The sequence below is a fragment of the Phoca vitulina genome, unplaced genomic scaffold, assembly GCF_004348235.1.
Source record: "Phoca vitulina isolate PV1807 unplaced genomic scaffold, GSC_HSeal_1.0 scaffold12, whole genome shotgun sequence".
In the NCBI taxonomy this organism is placed as follows: Eukaryota; Metazoa; Chordata; class Mammalia; order Carnivora; family Phocidae; genus Phoca; species Phoca vitulina.
The window spans coordinates 24,362,287-24,386,214 of NW_022589715.1; the positions used below are offsets into that span (position 1 = coordinate 24,362,287).

A 23,928-nucleotide genomic window follows, 5' to 3' on the forward strand; every position below is an offset into this window, starting at 1 on the left:
TCTCAACATGTAGTGGATATGAGGTGGGAGAAAAGGAAGAGAAAGCATCCAAGATTTTGGGCTTATTCTACTGGAGACTGTCAATACTGATTACCTCTAGATACAACTGAAATACATCTTTTAAATGTTTTAAAAATTTCAGGGTAGCAATTAAAAATAGTATAACAAAAATGTATAACAGAAGAGGGAAAAACAGAAATAGGAGAATTTAACCAATCCAGATTAGGAGAAGGTAAGAAGGAAGTGTGATAAAAGAGAAAATATGAAATAAGATGGTGGTAATAAGTCCAAATATGTCAAAAATGACACCTAATGTGAAAAAAGTAAAATTTCCTTTTAAACATAGAGACTGTCAGATTTGCCTTAAATCAAAACTTGACTTTGTGTTGTTTGTAAGAAATACTACTCAAATGAAAAAGAATGGAAAGATACAAAATAAATGTGTGAGAAAATATTCCAGGCAGATGTAAGAAAAAGAAAGCAATATTAACATTATAGCAAATAGAACTAAGGCAAACAACCTCAAAATTAGGTAAGAGAGGTATATGTCACATTGTAAAAAAAAAAAATACACAATACACCAGGAAGATTAAAAGGGAAAAACTGTATGATCACCTCTAAGTATTGAAAACAGTTTAATACTTTAACATTTGGTATAATTTAATGGCCATTCCTAATAGAAGCTGAACAAGCTAATAGTGAACAGAAACTCCATTAATTTAATAGTTGCTGTTTACCAGGGATGTGGAATAAACATCATGCCAGAGCCAGAACAAACAAGGCTATTGTTACCAGTGCCATTCAGTATTTTTCTGGAGGTCCAAGCCAGTACAGTAAGATAAGAAAAATAATAAGCAGTGGGACTGTTGGAAAGGAGGTGAGAAAGGTCCAGTTTGTAGACATTGTGATTATCCATTCGACATGATCCAAGACAACCAATTGCAAACGGATTAGAATTAGTAAGAGTTTAGTAATAGTGCCAGATACAATATTATGTATCCTGTTCTTCAGCTTGTCTCTTCCTTATACCATATTATAAAATGTGATGAAAATGGATTGCATTCACTATTGCAAGAAAAACGATGAAATAGGTAGCAATAAATATGACAAGAAGTATGTACGACATATAAGAGGAAACTTTAAAATTTTAATGAGGGGCCAAGAAGAAAACCAGATTATTAGCAGGAAGACAAAGCAACGTTCCTGGATTGAAAGATTCAGGATATGAAATAATCAGTATAAAGCAATAGCATCTCAAATAGTGAGGTGTAATAATAGAAAAAGATAACAATAATGTAGAATAGACCAAAATTATATTTTTAAAGTGCTTGACCACCTAAAAGTTGAAATTCGTATATGATGCAAGATGCTATAATCAAAAATTAAAGACAATTCTAGATAATTAAAGACAAACCAAGAAAATATTTATATAAAACAAAGATTAAGGTATAAATCTTATAAATTATTAAGAACAAGCTCAATAGAAAAATTGGGAAAGAATGTGTATAGATATTTTACAAAAGAAGAATGAGAAATGACTGGTAAGTAAATGAAAAGATTTTCAGCCCTCAATAGTAATCAGAAAAATGAAGTTCAAAATCAAAATAAAACATTTTTCTTATCAGATTGGCATAAATGATAAAGATTGATGGAATACAGAAAAATCAGTTCCTTTCTACATTTTGATGATATAAAGCCTTTCTGGGGGGGCCTGGGTGGCTTGGTCAATTAGGTGTCCTACTCTTGGTTTCTGCTCATTCATGACCTCAGGGTGTTGGGATTGAGCCTCATATTGAGCTCTATGCTCAGCGCAGGGTCTGCTTGAGATTCTCTCTCTCCCTCTATCTCTACCCTCCCCACCCCCTCTAAAATAAATAAATCTTAAAAAAAAAAATAAAGCTTTCTTGGAGCACAACCTAACAGTATCTAGCAAAACTTAAAGTGCGCAATGAGATACCACCTCATACCAGTCAGAATGGCTAAAATTAACAAGTCAGGAAATGACAGATGTTGGTGAGGATGCAGAGAAAGGGGAACCCTCCTACACTGTTGGTGGGAATGCAAGCTGGTGCAGCCACTCTGGAAAACAGTATGGAGGTTCCTCAAAAAGACCCAGCTGTTTATAGCAGCAATATCCACAATAGCCAAACTATGGAAAGAGCCAAGATGTCCATCAACCGATGAATGGATAAAGAAGAAGTGGTATTTATATACAATGGAATATTATGCAGCCATCAAAAAAATGAAATCTTGACATTTGCAACGACTTGGATGGAACTAGAGGGTATTAGGCTAAGCGAAATAAGTCAATCAGAGAAAGACATGTATCATATGAGCTCACTGATACGAGGAATTCTTAATCTCAGGAAACAAACTGAGGGTTGCTGGAGTGGTGGGGGGTGGGAGGGATGGGGTGGCTGGGTGATAGATATTGAGGAGGGTATGTGCTATGGTGAGTGCTGTGAATTGTGTAAGACTGTTGAATCACAGACCTGTACCTCTGAAACAAATAATACATTATATGTTAAAAAAAAAAGATAATAGGAAGTGAAAAATGAAGGGGGGGGAATCGAAGGGGGAGACGAACCATGAGAGACTATGGACTCTGAGAAACAAATTGAGGGTTCTGGAGGGGATGGGGGGGATGGGTTAGCCTGGTGATGGGTATTAAAGAGGGCACGTACTGAATGGAGCACTGGATGTTATACGCAAACGATGAATCATGGAACAAAAACTAATGATGTAATGTATGGTGATTAACATAACATAATAAAATAAAATTTAAAAAAAGTGCACATTCGTAGAGTCAACAGTTTCATCTTGTACCCACTGAAGATCAGTATACATAAATATTCATCATAACGTTGTATAAAAAATTGAAAACAATTCAGGTGCCCATTAATAGGAGGCTAATAAGGTAAATTATAGTATATACCATAGTAAATACTTAGAATAATATTTGACCTTTTAAAAGAACACAGTGATGTGGTAAGTTCCTATTTGAAAAGATTAAATTACAGAACAGTAGATTTATTATGACCTCATGTTTTAAGAAAAAAATATATGTGCTTGTACATGTATGAAAATACATAAAAGGCAGACTGGAAGAATGTATTCCGTGCTGTTAGGCATGTCTCTGGAAGGGAGTTGGTTTAGTGAGTAAATGTAAAGAAGGATTTTCACATTTTGCTCTATTCTTCATTATTTTGAGTCTTTTAAAATAACAATGTAATAAAAAAACAGAAGAAACATGTGCAAATGGCAAAAAGCAATATGGAGGCCAATTAAGTAAGCATACTTGTGCTCATGTTAATAGAAATGCAAATGAAAACAGTGAGATTTTTCATGTGTCATATGGGTAAAGATTGAAAATACCCAGTCTTGGCAGCATTGTGACCAAAAAAAGTACTGATATGTTGTTTGTTATAATATGAATTTTTAGTAGGCAGTTGACTTCATTTATTAAAATTCTATGTCCCTGCCCTTTTACTTAGAAATTTCATTCTTATATATTATTTTCAAGACGTCATCACGAATAGGCAACAACATATCTGTAAGAATGTTTTTTAGATAGCATTTTTAAACAATGATATGGAAATAATAAGAAAGGACTTAAACAGATATTGATGTAATTAAAGATATAGATCAATATAAATGCACATTAAAATTTGTTAAGATACGTGTTAGGAATTAGAGAAAGACATCATACGGTTTCACTCATATGTGGAATATAAGGAATAGTGCAGAGGACAATAGGGGAAGGGAGGGAAAACTGAATGGGAAGAAATGAGAGGGAGACCAACCATGAGAGACTCTTGACTCAGGGAAACAAATTGAGGGTGGTGGAAAGGGAGGTGGGTGGGGAGATGGGCAGTGGGGAGGGCATGAGCACTGGGTGTTGTATGCAGCTAGTGCATCATTGAACATTATATCAGAACTAATGATATACTATATGTTGGCTAATTGAATTTAAATGAAAAAAGATACATGTTAGGTTTTTTTTTTTAAGTATGTTACAAGTTAGTCTAGTGTCATCTCATTTTTCCAGAATGTGTATGTGTGTGTGTGTCTGCAAGATGTATTGGTTAGAAAAAAAATTCTAGAGGTCAATCTGTTATCTCTGCAATGTAGAATTACAAGGGACTTTGTCTTTCTTCCTTAAACATTTCTATAATGTTTAATGACTTTTTTTTTACCACAATTATGCATTGCTTTTGTCATCAGAGAGCCATTAATATAGCAGTTGATCTCTACATTCTTTAGGAATTTGCCTGTTGTTAAAATACAAAATTGTTCTTTTGCGATTTTTTTTTAAAAGCTGAGTATTGTGTTTATGTAAGAATTTTCCCTTGTTTTCATTTATTTTTCATCCCTTTAGTTGTTATCATTAGTAACAATAATATTTAATATTTATTAAATGTGTACTCTGAATTACAAACTGCACCTATTTTAACCCAACCAGTTCTTGGATTATTACTGTTGTTTGTCCTATAGAGCAGCAGTTCTTAAACTTTCTGGTTTTGGGAACTATTCATACTCCCCAAAATTACTGAGGACACCAAAGGACTTTTGTTTGTTTGTTTATATCTATCCATGTATGCCATATTAGGAATTGTCTTAGAAGTCTTTAAGTATTTATTATTTTATTTTAAAAGAGTAATATTAAACTCAATATAATAACATTTTAATGAATAATGACGATTTTCTAAACAAATTTACTCTTCTGAGCAGCATTGTTATACATTTTTGCAAATCCTTTTACTGTCTAGCTTCATAGAAGACAGCTGATTTCTTAACAGCTTCTGCATTCAGTCTGTTGTGATAAATTGTTTTAGTAGATTGTATCATTCACAGATATTCAGTTCCTTTCCCTGTGTAGCCTTGGCCATATGACTTGCTCTGGTTAGTGAAATGGAAGTGTTTCATACGTTACTTCTCAGAAGAAGCTGTAAGAGACATTCTGTGGTTCCTCCATCACTCTTTTCCCTCTGCCACATGCATAGTATGTCCCAAAGCGTAGCTGCCCCATTTCCAACTTGGTTCTAGAATAAAAATGACATTAAGCAGAGCAGCTGATCCCTAGCTAACAATAATTTGGGTGAGGATTAAGCTTTGGTTGTAAAACACTGAGATTTAGGGGTTGTTTGTTGTTGTATCATAACCGAGTATAAGCCGACTGATAGAGAAGTTGATAACTAAATGGGATACTGCTGTAATAAACAGACATACAAAAATACCTAAAATATATGACACTGACCTCGGGGCTAGGCAGAAGGTGGTTCCCATGATAAAACTTTTGGTGAAATTTGTCACCTAAGGTAACTGGAAGTCAGATAATATACCAGATTGAGTATGTGGTATTAGGCAGTAGGAGAGTTTGGGAAACAAAATGTGACCAATGTTCTTTGGTTTCTATTGCCTTCATTTGTTTACAAAATAGAGATAAACTCAGGAAAGACTTGGCCTGTTTATTAACAGGGTGTAAAGGGAAAAGGGAGAATCTAGAAATTCCAGCAATTGAAGAGTCACCATATTTAACTATTTCTCATTTTCAACTGATTAAATATATAATTGAAAATTATTTGAATGGACAGAAACCCATTATATTTCAGCCACCTATCAAAGACCACATCAGAGCTAAAGCCAGCACAGTTGTGTTAAAACCTCAGATTCAATTAAAAGTTGAGTCCCCAGCAAGAATCAAGAAAAATGAATGTCTTCCCACAGGGCAGAGCCAGCAGCCTTAGAGAGCAGTGAACAAGGAAGTCACTGCAGGCCCCAATTAAGGCATGTTCGTTACTCCCAGGGCAAGTGGCTCTTACAACTTCTGTCCACCAAAGTTTCAGAATTCACATGGATAAGAGACTGCTGTGTGTTTCCTATCTTCCCCTTTCCAAATTGAAAATTATTCCAGTTGTGGTATTCCTGTTCTGCAATTACAGGTTGGATGTTTGAGGGGCAGGTAACTTGTCTTTTTAGTTTATTGGTCTTCAGAGTAAAAGGTGCCAGATCTGGACTTTAAAAAGAGTCTATTACAAGATTATGGACTTTTTTGTGACTCTGTTGGCATGACTGGATAGGAGTTTCTGGTTATCTCCTCTGGGGAGCAGGGTGTGTGTATTTTGTATGCGGAAGGAAAAAGCAAATATTTGTGACTGGTTGGCAGATTGTGGTCTTATTATTTTTTCTAATTATTTACTGCCTCTCCTTGTGAGAGAATTAAAATTCTCTACCCAGTGACCTCAAGCTTGGCCATGTAACTTCCTGTGTCCAATGAAATGTAAACAGAATGGATGGATGTCACCTTCCAGCAGAATCCTTGAGAATCATTACATCGTCTGCCATGGCTGTCTTCCCTCTGTGCCAGGAAGGGGCTGCTTCTGCAGCCTGGCCCCCAGCTGACAATGTAACATGAGTAAGAAATAAATCTTTGTGGTTGTAAACCACAAAATGTTTGGGAATTATTTGTTATTACAGCTTATATAACCTAGTGTAATAGGTTGTCTGATAAATCAATATTGGTCAAAGTTTTTGTTTTCACCTCTAGAGTCCTGAAGATGCTAAGCCTCAAAAATCTCCTAGGAAAAAAATCACTCTTTCTCTGCACTTTGCTAATGAAAATTAAAAAGTAAAAACTATTATTGCTGTTTGGCACCAGTCCATGTATGCCATATGTACTACTGTTATTTCCCACAGTTCCAAGATCCTGTTTTGTTGTAAGCTCAGTGCCAACAGTCAGAATTTCACTTTGTGCTACCTGTTCCTCCTCATTAGTGTAGTGAAGCAGTGTTCTGCAATAGTTTTGTTCAGCTGGCTTTTATATTGGCATGGTTAGTTCTAGAAGCTGTGATCTAAATTTGTTGATCACACTTTGGACACTTAGAGACAGTGAATTGTAGCATCTGTCTGTGATTGAATGCAGTCAAAAAACACATGGAAAGTCTTCCATACATTTCAAACTACAGTGTCAGTACATTTTAAAGAGTTTTTGAGATGTTTCAGACAGTTTTTTGAGTTTTTTGTTTTAACTTGAGAAGACCTTGCTTCTTTCCCACAACCACAATGATTTGGCCTTTGATCACTGTATTCTTTGCAGGACCCCAGGCTCAGCATCTTTTCCTCTGTTTGTTCTTTGATTTGTAAATTTTCAGAACCCCATAGCTAAATTTAGGAGATTGGGGCAAAAACTGTAGTCAGAAGATCTGGCTTCTTTAATTTAGCTGCATGGAGAACCTTAAGGCTCATTATCTTTCCTGACTTGATAATGCAAATGAGTACCTGAATCTTAAGGATCCCTCAGGGTTGCTATAGCAATTGATTATGTTTCATAAAAGCTAGATATATTAAAAACACAGCATGTTCATATTCCTTCCAAAAACATTTTCACCAATTTAGTGATAGGAGAGTACTTACTGTCAGGTTAATTCAGCTAAGGCAGTGGGCATAGAGTCTTACATCAGGTAGGAAAAAAAGAATTATAGAAGTTATAATGTAATCTAGTAATTGTCTGACTATTGATCGTCTACTAACCAAGGCATCTTGAATTGAGGTAAGTTGGAGCAGAGCTGGGCAATTTCGGTGAACTGGTAAATTTTTATAGACTTGGAGGTTGTATTCTGGGATTTATCTTAGGTCTGTCTAACTGACTTGAATTGAACTTTGGTACCCAAGAAGTTGGCACAAAAAATAACTAAGCAAAGCTAGTGAAGGTCCTTAATTTCTCAAGTGTAACCTATTGACACTGAGTACATCTGTTCCTGGATAGGATGTTCTCTCAGCATATTAATATATCCCTGCACAGAGAGCCTCTGTCCATGTGGTATGGAAATGGCAGTGTTCCTCTCTTCTTGTCTCATTAGCTAACTGGAGTCAAGCACTCAAACTTGAAAGTAATTTCTTTTCAGTTTTAGGTAAGTATTTATAAAACTGGTTTTTTAGACAACTAGTAATAGGATAGTTAGATAAACTATTCATATATTTGAGGAGCCAATAGTTATTTTTCAAAGGTCCTTGGAAAGCATTATGTAGTTGATTCATTGTTTTTTGACATCCTTAGCAATTCTGTTGTTATGGGATTAAAAAATAATTTGAAGACTACTCAGTGCAGAGCCTTTGAGTTCCGTTGATGTCAGGGAAAGGACACCAAGAGAACTAAAAAAAAAAAAAACAACCAAAAAAACCTGACTCATAAATTAGAGATGACAGAGGTCTGGAACTCTTTTTAGCTTGATGAACTAAAGCTAAAATATAAAGAATAATATACTGTCTTTCATAGATGAATATGTCATTAATGATCTACCATCTATAATATGCTTTTTGTTGATTTTCTCAATAGAGTTAGAAAACAAGGAATGGGAATGTTTAGTAGGTTATTCAAATCAATAGTGCCTGTAATAACTTGAGACTTTGAGTGGGTTGCAAGTTCAGGTTGAATAAGCAAGACTATATAGGTCTATGAAAAAGCTAAATTGATCTAAGATTGTGTTACAGAATAGTATTTAACAGTTTTCAGAGTGTGGTCCCTGGAACAGCAGTGTCAGCTTCACCAAATAACTTGTTAAAAAGATGCAAAATCTTGGGCCCCATCCCAGACATGCTGAATCAGAAGCTCAAGCTTTTGTCCTAGGAATCTGTTTCAATAAGTCCTCCAGGGAATTCTGATGTATGCTAAAGTTTAATAACTACTGATCTAGAACAATATCCTCTTCTGATGTGGTCAGAGCATTCCTGGATCAAATATTCTGCTTTTATTTTATATTCTATAAAAGATGCTGACAACTTGGAGTGCTTCTAAAAGAAAATGCTATTGTATAGGAAGGACTAGGAACTTGGGGCGCCTGTATGGCTGTCGGTTAAGAGTCTGACTTTTTTTTTTTTTTATAAAGATTTTATTTATTTATTTGACAGAGAGAGACACAGTGAGAGAGGGAACACAAGCAGGGGGAGTGGGAGAGGGAGAAGCAGGCTTCCTGCCGAGCAGGGAGCCCGATGTGGGGCTCGATCCCAGGACCCTGGGATCATGACCTGAGCCGAAGGCAGACGCTTAACGACTGAGCCACCCAGGCGCCCCAAGAGTCTGACTCTTGATTTCAGCTCAGGTCGTGATCTCAGGATGGTGAGATCAAGCCCTCTGTTGGGCTCCATGCTGGGTGTGGAGCCTGCTTAAGATTCTTTCTCTCCCTCACCCTCTACCCCCTCCCCCCGAGTGCGCACTCTCTCTCTCTCAAAAGAAAAAAAGAAAGAAAGGACTAGAAGTTGAATCTTATGGAGATATTTAAAAAAAAATTTGGTCTGTCTAGCCTAAAGAAAAGATAACTTAGAGGCTTAAGACATATAATTGTTTCCTTCAGTTAGCCAAAGGGCTATCTTAGCTCTTGAAGGTAGAGCAAAACGCAGAAAAACCTGGCAAAAGTGTTACATGTTGTCTCTCATTTAGTGAGCTTCGCTTCTTTGGAGGTATTTGTGTTAAGTTCTAGACACCCTCAGTGGTAATGCTGTAGTAGTCATTCTTGTTGTGGGTCTAGTCAGATGGCCACTGAGGTCTTCTCTAGACTAAGGGAGTATGTATATCCATGACTTGCACTAAATCACCTTACTCTCAGTCGGCTTCTGGTCCTTACCTAAGCAGTCTTCTCATATTTAAGTGATGGATGAAACCCTTTTATCTGAAAATTGTTCTTATTTTACCTCAGTTCATCTCTAACTAGTGTTAGAATTCTAAATTAAGCCTTATTTTCCTTCTGCCTTGTGAAGGTACTATTTCCTTATCCTCTAGCCTCTTCTTGTTGCTGTCAGCTGGATTTCATTGTTCCTTTGTAGGAAACTTTCTTTTCTTTCTTATCGCTTTTTTAAAAAGATCTTATTAATTAATTAATTAATTAATTTAGAGCATGAGTGGGAGGAGGGGCAGATGGAGAGGGAAAGAGAGACTCCTAAGCAGGCTCCACCCTCAGCGCGTAGCCCCAGGTGGGGCTTGATCCCAGGACCCTGAGATCATGACTGAGCCAAAATCAAGAGTCAGACAGACACTCAACCGACTCTGCCATACAGGTGCCCCAAGATTTTTATCTTTTTATGTCTCTGTCTCATATTCTATGTAATTCATCATATTTGTCTTGTAGTCCAATCTATTGTTTAGATAATATATTGAATTTTACGTTTTAGTGTGTATTTTTCTAGAAGTCCTATTTGGTTCTTTTTCGTATCTCTCTGTTCATAATGTTCTGTTATTCTGTAATTATTTGAATTCCTTTTATCTTGTTTGTCATCTTAAATATCTTAAATATATCTTTTATTTTAACTTTCAAAAGTTCTTTTATCTCAAGTCTCTATGCTTTTTATTCTTTTTGTTGATCTTTAGACTCTACCTCATGAAAAGTCAGTTTTTTTTTTCAGTTCTTTTTTTTAAGGATTTTATCTATTTATTTGAGAGAGAGAACAAGAGAGTGAGAGAGAGAGTATGAGCAGGGTGAGGGACAGAGGGAGAAGCAGATTTCCCAATGAGCAGGGAGCCCGATGCGGGGCTCAATCCTGGGACTCCAGGATCATGACCTGAGCTGAAAGCAGATGCTTAACCGACTGAGCCACCCAAGTGCCCTGAAAAATCAGTTCTTTGTGAGGTGTTAAGTTTTTGATTATGAGCTTATCTTGGCAAGAATTGTTTTTCTGTGGGAATGTATATTTCCTAGATTAATGAAAGTGTCCCTATTGAGCTCTTTTACATTTGTTTTTCCTGGTTGTCTCAGGAGTTTCAGTGATCCAGGACTGTTTTTTTTGTTCATATTTCAGCTTAGAGATTCCTGTACTACATGAATATTGTATATTCTGACAGCACACCAACCTTTGGATTTTAATTTCTCATGGGAGACTGTTTTTTTTCCCAACAGCAAGTGCTTATTTATCTATCTATCTATCTATCTATTTATTTATTTATTTATAGCTTCCACGTCACTTTAATCTGGTCTCTTCTCACTGAAAGTATAGCCTTTCAAGGTCTCAGAAGTATGCAGTGTCATGGACTTAATGTTTGTATCCCCCTAAAATTCATATATTGAAATCTAAATCTTAGCACTCTTTTTTCTTTAAGATTTTACTTGAGAGACAGAGTGAGAGAGAGCGAGAGTGGGGAGGAGGGGCAGAGGGAAAGGGAAAAGCAGGCTCCCCGTTCAGCAGGGAGCCTGACGCGGGGCTCGATCCCAGGACCCTGGGACCATGACTGGAGCCGAAGGCAGATGCTCAACCGACTGAGCCACCCAGGTGCCCTATAAATCTTAGTGCTCTTATAAGAAGAGGCCAGAAAGCTAGCTTGTTTTCTTCTCACCATGTGAGGATACAGTAAGAGGTTGGCAGTCTGCAACTCAAACGAAGGCTTTCAGCAGAACCCAGTCATGTTTGCATCCTGATCTTGGACTTCTAGTCTCCAGAACTATGAGAAGTAAGTTTCTGATGTTTATAAGCCACCCAGTCTATGGTACTTTATTGTAGCAGCAGGTACTTTGTTGTCTTAGCAGCTAAGACGGCAGGAGTCTAGTTTATATCTCCATTCTTCTGTGGAACCTGAGGTCTATCCCTGTATTGATATTAAAATCCAGTATGTAGCTGTTAGGTAATTCTGGCCTCATGTCCTTCTGAGATCTGAGCAGGATCAGCTCCAGAGCACATTCCTCTGGTTTTTAGTTAGTTAGTTTTTGTTTTGTTTTCTTTTTGCCTTAGTATCTAGATATTTCCTATTCTTTCAAACTCAATTCTTTAACTAAAAAATAGTATGATATTGAATTCATAATTTCTATGTTTTGTGTCAGCTCAGTCTGCCATGTTGTCAGTGTAAAAATTTCTTGATCTCAAATTCTCCCAATTTTTTTTTTTAAAGATTTTATTTATTTATTTGACAGAGAGAGAGAGCACAAGTAGGCAGAGAGGCAGGCAGAGGGAGAGGGAGAAGCAGGCTCTCCGCTGAGCAGGGAGCCCGACGTGGGGCTTGATCCCAGGACTCCGGGATCACGACCTGAGCCGAAGGCAGCTGCTCAACCGACTGAGCCACCCAGGCGCCCCTCTCCCAATTTTTTTTGATAGTGTTACTTATATGTGTGTAAACAGGAAGTAGATATGAATACCTTATCCATACAATTCTCATACAACTATAAACCTAAAACAAATTCATAACTTAAATCTAAAAATTTACAATGAATAAACATTAACTTAATAAGATCAATTTTGTGGTTTTGCTAAAGCTAACTTGCTATATCCAACATGAATAGTACCTAGTATCAATGCAGGATTTTCAAAGTCACATGTAATGTATGATTTTTCAATTTTCTACCAATTTTGTCTAGTTAACTTATCATGAAACTTTTTCGTACTGTGTGGTAAACTGTTTTGACTTTCACTGGATACAATTGCATAAAGGTCCATGTCTGCCCTTTTGCTCATGACAAAAATATCCCATTACTTAATACCGTTCTAATTGTAAACACAAATGCAAGGGCAAACACTAAAATCACATAATGGTTTTCAGCTATAAAAACAAGCATTCAGATAAAACAAACCACAATTAATTTATGTTTTTAGACAATCACAAAAATGTGAAAAATGACCCATCAAGAACCATAGAACCTGTCTCTGTAAACCAGTTTGGGGAACTCTGATCTGTGACATACACTTGTGACCCACCTGCTTGAATTAAGAAGAGTTGTCTCTGGGAATGATATCAAGAAAATGGTGGAGTAGGCAGCTCCAAACTCTCATCCTCCACAAAAACATTGACCAAATGAATGCTGAGTCAAGAAAAAGGCAGTCTGATAACAGTAGGAAATCTGTGTGGTGTTTTTACTTGCCTTTTACCCACTTTCCCACCAGCATGTTGGTAGTTTTGAAGCAGTAACAGCCCATGTTCGTGAATGTGGGTCCCTGTTTACTGACTGCAAAAGGATCAGAGCATATCTTTTATGCAAATTATTATGTATATTTCTTCTAACCTGTCTAAGCGCTACCTCATGCTCAAATTATCCCACTTTTCTCAGCAGAAACTTTGGAGAACAGAAGGCAGTAGGTTTGTATGTTCAAAGTGCTGAAAGAAAAAAAAAAGCCTGTCAACCCCAAATTCCATATTTGACAAAACTGTCCTTCAAAAATGAAGTAGAAATTAAAACGTGTCTAGATAAACAAAAGCTGAAGTAGTTCATTCCTACAAGAAATGCTGAAGGGATTCCTTTAGGTTTAAATGAAAGGGCACTAGACAGTAACTTGAAGCTGTATGAAGAAATAAAGATTTCCAGTAAAGGTAAATACATATAAGAATCAGTATTTGGGGGGAGGGGGCTTTTTATCTCTACTTTGCATTCCTACTTGATTTAAAAGACAAATGCATAAAAAGAATTACAAATGTATCTTATTGGGTACACAATATGTATTAAGTGTATAGAAATGTTATAATTTATGGCAACTACAGATAACCTAGATGAAAAGGACAAAATTCTAGAAACACACTTTATCTAAACTGGCTCCAGAAGAAAGAGAAAATTGTAATAGACTATATAATAAGTAAAGAGATTGAATCCGTAATCAAAAACCTCCTAACGAAGTCTAGGACCAGATGGCTTCACTAGAGAAGTCTACCAAACATTTAAAAGGAATTAATACCAATCCTTCATAAACTCTGCCAAAAAATAGAAGAGCAGGGAACATTTCCTAACTCATTCCATGAGACCAATATTAACCCTGATACCAAAGCCAAATAAAGACATCACAAGAAGAGAAAAGTTACAGACCAATATTCTGCATAAATATATAAGGACAAATCCTCAATAAAATACTAGCAAAGTGATTCCAGTAATACTGAAAGTATTGTACACCCTGGGATCTTACCTGGGAATGCAATACTGGTCCATAAGGGAAGCAGTCAGGTAATACACTACATTAATGAGTGAAGGAAGAACACTACATTATCATTTCAACTCTTACAGAAAAGTGATCTTAAAAAAATCCAACACCCTTTTGTGGTAAAAACACTCAGACAACTAGGAATAGAAAGGAATATTTTCTTTTTTCCTTTAATTATCTGTATTTGCACTATAATGTTTCTAGATGTGGGACTCTTCTTATTTATTTTATTTGACATTCATAGAGCTTCTTGGATTTGGGGCTTAATGTCCTTCATTAGTTTTGAAAAATTTCCAGCCAGGTTCTCATCAACTATTTTTTTCTGTCCAATTCTTTCTTTTTTCACTTTCTTCCTAGGACTTTAGTTATATTAGCTCTATTAAAAATATATTAGATTTTTTTACCATGTTTCATACGTTTCTTATAACATTTTCTGTTTTATACATCTGATTTTCTTTCTTGGAGTCTGAAAATTTGGTTGAACCTATCTTCTAGTAAATTAATCCTTCTGCTGTATCTAATATGTCATTAAAAACATCTTTTGAGTTCTCAGTTTCAGGAATTGTGTTCCTCAGTTTGGAATTTTTATCAGTTTTTTTTTCTTTTTTTAAAGATTTTATTTATTTATTTGACAGAGACACAGTGAGAGAGGGAACACAAGCAGGGAGTGGGAGAGGGAGAAGCAGGCTTCCCGCCGAGCAGGGAGCCTGATGTGGGGCTCTATCCCAGGACCCTGGGATCATGACCTGAGCCGAAGGCAGATGCTTAACGACTGAGCCACCCAGGTGCCCCTTTTATCAGTTTTCTATTGATAGATCTCTGGTCTAAAATTATCTGTCCCGTTACCAGTTTTGTAAACATTATTTCATGTTGACAATTATAATATCTGAATTACCCAAGGGTTTTTGTTTTCTGTTTTTTATCTTGTTTTGCCCCACCCCCTCTCATGATATATTTCTGTCATTTGATACTTCTGATAATTTTTTAAAGTTCTGGACCATGTATTCTTGCTGCAAAGTAGGCTATCCTTAAGGCTTTATAAACTTTAGTCTGTTTCTTGTTTACACGTAATCATAAGATATAGTCCTTCTGGAACCTCAGCTTGAATCTTGGGCTGTTTGCCAGGACCCTTCCTCCTTGGTGGACCTTGATCTCCAAACTTCTGCCTAGCCCCGTGAGACTGCTTAAATTCTGCTTGGCTTTCTCACCTCTTGGCAGGTCTTCCTGATTGTTGTTTCTGTTTCATGCCCCCCTTACAGTTTAGGATTAAGTAAAAGCAAACAATATAAAGAATGTCAGTCTCATTTCTCTGCCCTACACTTTCCTCCAACATCATCTTATTCCCTAATTTTGACTGTCTTTGTTTGAGGGGAGCCGGGCGTAAGAGTGCTGAATCCATTATTATTTGACTGCACATGATTGAGCAGCTCCAGTTTTCTTCTCAGCCTCCATGCCCCTGTGTTGGGAATAAGCAAATTCCCCAAGGGGAAGAAACACTGGAAAAATTCCAGGTCACCTCAGTGTTTAACTTTTCTCTTTTGTTTCCGTAAATCTTTGTGTCTTCCATTGCTCTCTGGTGCCTTCAAACAGCTGTTTTTATTTTGTTTTGTTTGTGTTATTTCATCAAGTTTTACAGTGGGTCTCGGTGGGAAGATTTGTTTTGTATCGCTATATTGTCATTGGAAGACTCCTAAGTCTCTTTTTATTTGTAGATACTCTTCATTTTTTTTAATGCTTTGTTAGTTATTTGTTAAGAAAAATTAGCTACTTATTTTATAAGATTTCCCGTGGTACATCCCTGTGATATCACTAAACATGTTCTTCTGTGCTATTTTCATTAAGTTGGTGGTTAAATATAGATGTAATTTTGACAAAAATATTTTATAAATACTTATGTATATTTCTAATTGCGTTGAGTTGGGAGGCTCATCATGTCTAGTTTTCTCTATTTTTGTGATGTTAAGAATTAATCCATGTGTTCATTTTAATTTTAATTTGCATTTGTGTCAAACGGTAAATAAATGTATGTTTTTAACTTTGTAAGAAAGTGCCAAATGGTCTTTAATGGTAGCTATACCATTTTATGTTTCTAAAACCAATGTATGAAAGTTCCAGTTGCTCAAAATTCTTGTCAACATTTGGTATTGTCATCCTTTTTGTTAATTTTAGTCACTCTAAAGGTCACTCTAATGAGTAGATACTGGCATTTTTTGTTGTTTTATCATTTCCCCAGTACCTCCTGCTAGTGAGCACCTTTCATATGTTCATTGGCTGTTCATTGATCTTCTTTTATCAAGTGCCTATTCAACTCTTTTCCCCATATTTTACACTGGGCTATTTTTCTTCTTATTAAGTTGGAAGAGTATTTTATATATTCTGGATACCAGTTCTATTTCAGTTTCTATATTCAGTTCTATATATATCCCAAATCCTTAGCTTTTCATTGTGTCCTGCCTAAGAAATCCTGTACGAGTTTTAAAAACTTTTCTTCTGTATTTTTTCTAGAAGATTTGTAACTGTAACTTTTTTTCTTTGGGTATACGATCCATTTAGGTATTTTCTATATATCAGAATGATGAAACAGTTGAGGTCTATGTTTAGGCATATGGCTATCCATTTGTTCAAGCACCAGTGCTGCAAAGTTCTTTAAGATTTCATTGGACATTATCCCATTTACTGATTAGAAGACATTTCCTGACCACAACACACAAAGTTCAACATATGTGTCTTTGAAATCCATGTTATTACATTATTATTCAGGCCTCACTTACCATGATAATTTTTTTCTGGTTGATCTGTCAAAGTCTCAAGTGTATTCTGTCAAGATCTCTTACTATCATTGTGCTGTCTGTGGTTTTTGGTACTTTCCCTGTTCTACAGTTTTTTTTAATGCATTCTCATGCAGTATTATGTGTTGTGTTAGGGCTTGTGGCAGTGAGATCTTTATTTTAGAATGCTGATAGGAAATGACTATTTTGTTTAATAACATTTGCCTTGAATTTGAACTTATGTCTTATAAATATGTTACTACCTCTTCTTTTACATTTGCTGTTTCCTTATATGCCTTTACCCAGTATTTTATCTGTTAGTTTCATCAATTTTTTAATCTCATCTTTGTCTTCTAATAAGATAATTTAAATGATATACGATTATTGAGCTGTTTATTTGGTTATAAGTGTGTAGTTTTGTTCTTCCTCTTTTTTAAAGTTCCTTTTGTTTCCTTCATTTTGGTGCATATGCCATATTTTTTAGCCTTGCACATCCCCAGAGCTTTGAAGAACGTAAATCCTTTCTTTTTTTTTTTTTCAAAATATTCTTCAACTTTATAATTCTTAGTGTTAGAATTAGTGTGAAAAGTTTTATTTGTGACATATTTAATATAAGTGGTTTATCAACACATTTTCATTATCCCCCTCTTCCTCTCCTGTATTTTTAGTATATTCCAGTGTTTTAGATCGAGTATTACTATTATTATTATTATTACAGTGTTATTTTCTATATTATGTCTTTTTCCAACAGTGAATACTGAAATGTACACTCACTTTTAAGACAACTATTAAATTTATCTCACTTTCGGTTAGTTTGCTTTAGACTATGGCTTTCACAATGCATACCTTTAAGTAAAGATATTTGTTTCACATTTTGTGAGGCCTTCTGTACATTTCATGTTGTTTTCTTCTCACCTTTTAGCTTGATCAAAATAATTTTTATGTCACTTTTTTGACCTTTGATACTCTGTACTTGTTGTTCCACTGTCATCTACCTCTTAGTGTTGCAGTAGAGAAATCTGATTTTGGTTAACAAGCTAATTTTCTACCTGAATGCTTGTACTTTTCTGCTTTCAAATCATTTGCCTTCCATTCTGACAAGAGGCTGAGAAACATAATTATTCTGTTTGTATTGCCAAGGATTATTTTGTTAATGTAGAAGGGAGCAGGGATAACAAACAGGCAACTAACATAGTCTGCACATAAATATTTTTCTGATACATTGATTATTGTTTTTTTTTTTAAGATTTTATTTATTTATTTTAGGGTCGGGGGACAGAGGGAGAGGGAGAAAGAGTCTTAAGCAGACTGCGCACTGAGCACAGAGCCTGATGCAGGGCTGGATCTCATGACCCTGAGATCATGATGTGAGCTGAAACCAAGAGTCAGACACTTAACCAACTGTGTCACCCAGGCGCCCCTATATTGATTATTCTTAATGTTTCATTTTTTTCTTGGCTCCCCTTTACAAACATCATTTGACCTGATGCTAACTTTATCTTCTGTGTTCAAATTGATCATCTTTTCTATTATCATTTTTAGCTTCATACCAAGTTCTGGGAGAATGTCTCATGTTTGTTTTCCACATAACTTGGTTAATTTTCCATAGTGTAAATCCTGCACTTATTCCCTGTCATATGGAACTCAATTTAGTTACTATGCTTTTGCTATTCTTATAACCCTTTTATCTTATCCATCTCTCTTTATATTTCCTGTTGACTTCTGGATTTATCATGTTATTTCACCTCACACTATTTTCTCCTATTGCTTTATGCTCCTTTTTTATTGGAAATGATTTATTTTATCTTTTAGATGATAATACCAATGAACTTCTTGAAATTTTCCTTTTTATCCTCTAATATATAATTTTCTGAGACTTGAGAATTCTGTGAGTCTTTTAGATGCTGTATTAGGATTCTCTAGAGAAACAGAACCAATAAGATGTGTGTGTGTGTGTGTGTGTGTGTGTGTGTATAAAAGGTTTATTGTGTGTGTAAAAGGTTTATTATTGGAATTGGCCCGTGTGATTATGGCTTCTGAGGAGTCCTAAGATCTGCAGTTGTTAAGCTGGAGACCCGGGAAGTTTGTGTAAGTTCTGGAGTGAAAGCCTGGAGGCTGAAGACCTAGTAAGAGCTGTTCAAGTCTAAAGGCTGGAAAATACTGATGTTCCAGCTCAAGGCAGTTAGGCAGGAGTTCCTTCTTACTCACAGGAGGATATGCCTTTTTGTTTTGTTCAGGCCTTCAACTAGTTGGATGAGGCCCACCCACATTAGGGAGGAGAATCTGCTTTACTCAGTCTATTGGTTTAAATGGTAAGCTCATCTAAAAATACTCTCCCAGACATACCCAGTTTAATGTTCGACCATATATTTGAGCACCTTGTGACCCAGTCAAGTTGATGCATAAAATTAACCTCCACAGATTGCTATAACCCCCCCTTTTTTTCATTTTGTGACATTTTTACTTGGGCTGTGTGCTAGTATTTTATTCTCCTACTTGACCTCAGATATAGTTCTTTACACATTGTATCCTTGTCAAAAAACAAAGAGAGTAGACAGCTTTTCATCCTTTTCTCTGCCCCATTTAATGGCAGTCTCATTCCTTTCCCAAACTATTTGTGTGCATAATGATATGCATGCACATCTCTACTCTGATTTCCCGATTCTACTGGCTTTTAAGTTATCAGTTATTACAGCTAATCAACTTCAGTGGCTTTCATACCTAAGAGTGTATTTTCTCACATAATAACAATTCCAGTAATCAGAATCACATAGAGGCTCAGGAATGTCACAACTAAGGCATTTATAACCTCTTGACCTTTTCCTCAAGGTTTCAAGGTAGCTGGAGAAATTTAGCCATTATGTCCCTATTTAGACAGCAGAAAGGAGGGAGCAGGCGAAAGGGTTTCTGAAGACATTTCTGCTTTCAAATCATTTGCCTTCCATTCTGACAAGAGGCTGAGAAACATAATTATTCTGTTTGTATTGCCAAGGATTATTTTGTTAATGTAGAAGGCAGCAGGGATAACGAACAGGCAACTAACATAGTCTGCACGTATTTTTTGAGTGGAGGTGGTGTCTTCCTATGACCATTGTCAGCTTCTCTAAAAACTTTCTAAGTACCATGTAAACGGTCAATTTCTTTCTTTTTTTAAAAAAATATTTTATTTATTTATTTGACAGAGAGAGAGCATAAGCAGGGGGAGAGGCAGAGGGAGAAGCAGACTCCCCACTGAGCAGGGAGCCCGATGCGGGGCTCAATCCTAGGACCCTGGGATCATGACCTGAGCCAAAGGCAGACACTTAACCAACTGAGCCATCCAGGCGCCCCATAAATGGTCAATTTCTAGCATGTCCTGTTACAGAGATTCTTCAGTTCTTGTTCTTACTGTGCTGACAGGACTGTGCCTCTGAGATTACATTATATTTCAACAGTTTTCCTTTAACTATAACTTTATGCCATCTCTTCAAGATATACAGCTTCTGCGTCATTTAAGAAAGAAACTAGGTGGCTGGGGGTAGTTGAGGGACCCATGAGGAATAGGGAGAACCACATTCTTAATGGCCAGGAGTACCAAGTATAGAGAAGAACAGCTGCCTAGTTCTGTATTATGTAATGCCCAGGGTCTCTGAGATGAAGGGATAGATGGTAGAAGACTTTTCAAGAATGTTTGATGCACCATAGTCTGAATTCTAGGAACATTTTTCTTAATTCAGCTTCTACCTCCTTCTTAGGATAACTTCATCGCTATTTTTTTCAGTCTTGGTTTTAGCATTATTGTGGCTTTTCATCTTTTTCTGGCTCTTTTCTATTAGGAGTGTTTGTAAAAAGCTATACTGAAGGGCTGTTAGCCAGGCAATCTTTATTCAGTGGGTATTTATTTTAATAGCCATTTGGTTTCATTACCTTTTAATGAGTTCTTTGATAGCGAGTTCCTTAATTAACAAGGCAGTCTTTCAGGTTTCCTCTTTTCTAATTGTTAACATATTTTGGTGCTTTCACACAGATACACTGTGATGAAAAGTTTCCTCTTTACAGCTCCTCTAGGGCCATTCAGAAGGGAAAAAGATGGGGATGGGGAGAATATGCAGCGTGTTTTCTTAGAATATAAATGGTTTAAGAGCATTCGTTCTCCCAAACTGAGACTGAGTGAAATATTCATATTTCATGCTTGATTTCCTATGACAGGAGTAACTCAGAGTGGATTTCTACATGTATGAAAGTTGATTGAATCTAGCTCACGTTAGAACTTGTATGTTGAATTTTTCTGTAACCGCCTCTCAGGAAATGTGGAATATTTAATTCTGCCTGGGACCCAAATAAATTTTCATTTAAAAATTTCCTTGAGCTATCTGCAATACTCCTCCCAAAGATAACATTTTACGATAAACCACCGACCACTCATTGAGGCCCTCATATGTGCCAGATAACTGCACTGGTCTCTACATTCTCTTATCCCGTTTATTGCCTAAATTTCTGCGAGGTTGGTGTCATTATCTCCACTTTACTGATGGACAAGCTAAGTCTAACCAAGATTAAACGACTTTCCTAAAGGTCACGTAAGTGATAGGGCCGGGATTTGAACCTAAATTAACATGAACCGAAGTCCTTGCTCTTTCTCTGTAGTATCACTTCCACTCCAGTCTTGTCTTGTTTTCACTACGACTTACCATAAAATGGACATGATGGCTCAGGCGCTGTTCTCCCATAGTAAGATTAATTAGAGAGCTAATGAAATTTTTGTAAAGAAGATCTTAAATGATTTCCCTCAGAGAAACCTAAGGTTTTAAATATTCTGAAATGAAGTATTTGTACTGGCAGAAAATAATGAACCCAAAGCACCTACAGGATACGTTAGCTCAAAAAAGCAAAAAAGAAACTCAGACTAATGAGGTGTTTGGGAGGAGAAATGCTCTTATTTAGGGTATTGACCAGTTAGGAACTGAGTAATAAGTTGTATGTGGAAGTTAAAAGCGACTGGCTGGCAGACAGTTAGGCGTCTGTACCATTGTGTTTTGTAAACTTTCTCCTATGGCTGTGGTGTGTTTTTTCCAAGCCCACTTAATTTTTTATGAGGTTTGTAAAGGTCTTGAATAAACAATTGAGATTATAGAGGTTTTCCTGGAAGCTTTGGTTAATATTTTAATATGCTCTGCTTTGTCACATTATTAAATAGCTTATTGGAAAGTTTGAAAGAGAGTGTTTCTTTTTTCTTTTTCCTATTTTTTCTTTCTCATTTCTCTTTTAAAATTCTGATCTAGCAGTTAAATATCAAAATTTGGTATAGTTTTTAGCTGATTTTCTCTCTTCTTTTTATTTTAACTTGATGCCTCTACAGGTCACCCTTGGATTGGAAATTAGCATCTGGGAGGCCTCCACTTAAAATTCACTTCAAGTGAAATTCCAGTTTAGAGGGTATATCTTGAAATGAAGCCAGTGATTGTAAATGTAAGTGGTAAGAGAGGACTGGAGAAGGAGAGGGGGAATTGGATAGGGTCAGAAAACAGGAACTAATAGAACTTTGGAGATTACCTCATTGTGACCTTTTGCTCATTAATATTTGAATCTGATTCTTTGGCATCTTGGTGAAATGTCAAGCATGGCAAAGACTGAATACCTTCAAAGACATTTCTGTGTTAATGAGATGACTTGATGAAGTTGACCTTTAACCTGAACAGGAATTGAGGAAAGAGAAAGGAAGAGTTTTTATTTCTCATTATGAGGACTTCTTATTCTATGGAGGTTTGTGTAGTAATAATTGTTATTTGTAGAGTACTTTATATGACCACATTTCAGATTGGAAGCCACTCGAAAACATTTCCATGTTGTTGTTATTGGGATGTAATGACGGTCACCCAGAAAATCCTACCACTTTTGTGAAGCCTTCTCTGACTATTTTGGCCTCGTAACCATTTCTTCTAAAATCATATAGCACTTAGAGTTTATTCTGCTCAATTTAGCACTTAATTGCATGTTCTCCTTGATTTGCTTCAGAACGGGAAGTACATTTTCCACTTCTGTGCGTGACAGAATTTTTTTGGTCAAAAAGAAGAAAATCATATGACTCTATAAAGGCGTAAATGGTTAGTAAAATATTACGAACTCATAAAATACTTACATTTTAAGCAAATATACCCAATGTCTTGTCAACTGTTTTCCATACTCAGGATCAGAGGAACAAAAATTATAATATTCATAAGACATTTACTGAGTACTTAATGTACGTCAGATACTGTGGTAAATACTACATAGGAATTCTTTTTATTTAATCATTGTAACAGTTCTATTTTTCAGATGACAAAACTGAGGTGAAGAATAACGTCAGTGTTTTAGGGCGTCGTATTTAATGTTTGTTTTCATTAAACCACATATCTGTAATTTGTCTGTTTACTTTTATATATTTTTCTATTTGTTTGTTTTTGCTCTTAACACTATTTTGATCTATGGCAGTAGAACATACAAGTCAAGGCATTTGCTTGTGTTTTTGTTGTTTTGTAATGGGCATGTACTGATTAACTGGCTATACCTTTTATCCTTTATTGTGAATTTGAGTTCGTAAGACCCATATATGAATGCATTTTCTTTATAAAGCAAAAATGTTTGCCAAGCTGATAATGGAAATCAAGACTAGGGCATATAAGATTATTGGCAAGGGAGAAATTCTTTAAATGTCTATTATAGTTTTTTCTGGTTTTATATATTGGTAAATTAAAAAGATTCTTTTTAGGTTCTACTTGTGATCTCATAGCTCATATCAGACTTATTTTCTAGTTATAACTATTTTTATATTATATTTATATATTTATATACAAAATACAAAACCAGAGAATTGTCAAAAAAAAATGAAGGGATCAGTGCTTGGGATGTAAACCAATAACAGTTGGTTTCAGAGGAACAGGATACCAAAGAAGAAAGAAACACAGAGAAAGAATCCTCCAAAATGTCTTTATAAAATTCCTCTTCAGTTCCTGGCTAATTTCTAAGCTTCACATGAATAGGGCACACTCTGGAGCTGTAGAAGACATCAGCTGCTGGAATACTAATAGTTGAGCAAATATTCTGGCATTGCACAGCAGAGACATTGAGGATTGGACCCACAGAGAGACCTGATGAGCACATGGCCTTTCAGTTTAAACATCAGTAAAGCCATTTGCAGGGATTAAGGACAAGTTCCTAAGATAAAGGACAAAATTAAAATAGACCCACTATAACTTTAAAAACAAGCCTGACAAAAATGAAAGTGATCCACTAATAATTTAACTGCCTGCCTAAACAAAACTCA

General features: G+C 35.9%; 1 protein-coding gene across 4 annotated transcripts in view; it reads left to right on the forward strand.

The window, feature by feature from the left end:
- The window catches only part of EXOC6B (exocyst complex component 6B), a 594,595-nt gene that overhangs the window by 383,481 nt on the left and 187,186 nt on the right, over positions 1-23,928 (forward strand). The window lies entirely within an intron of this gene.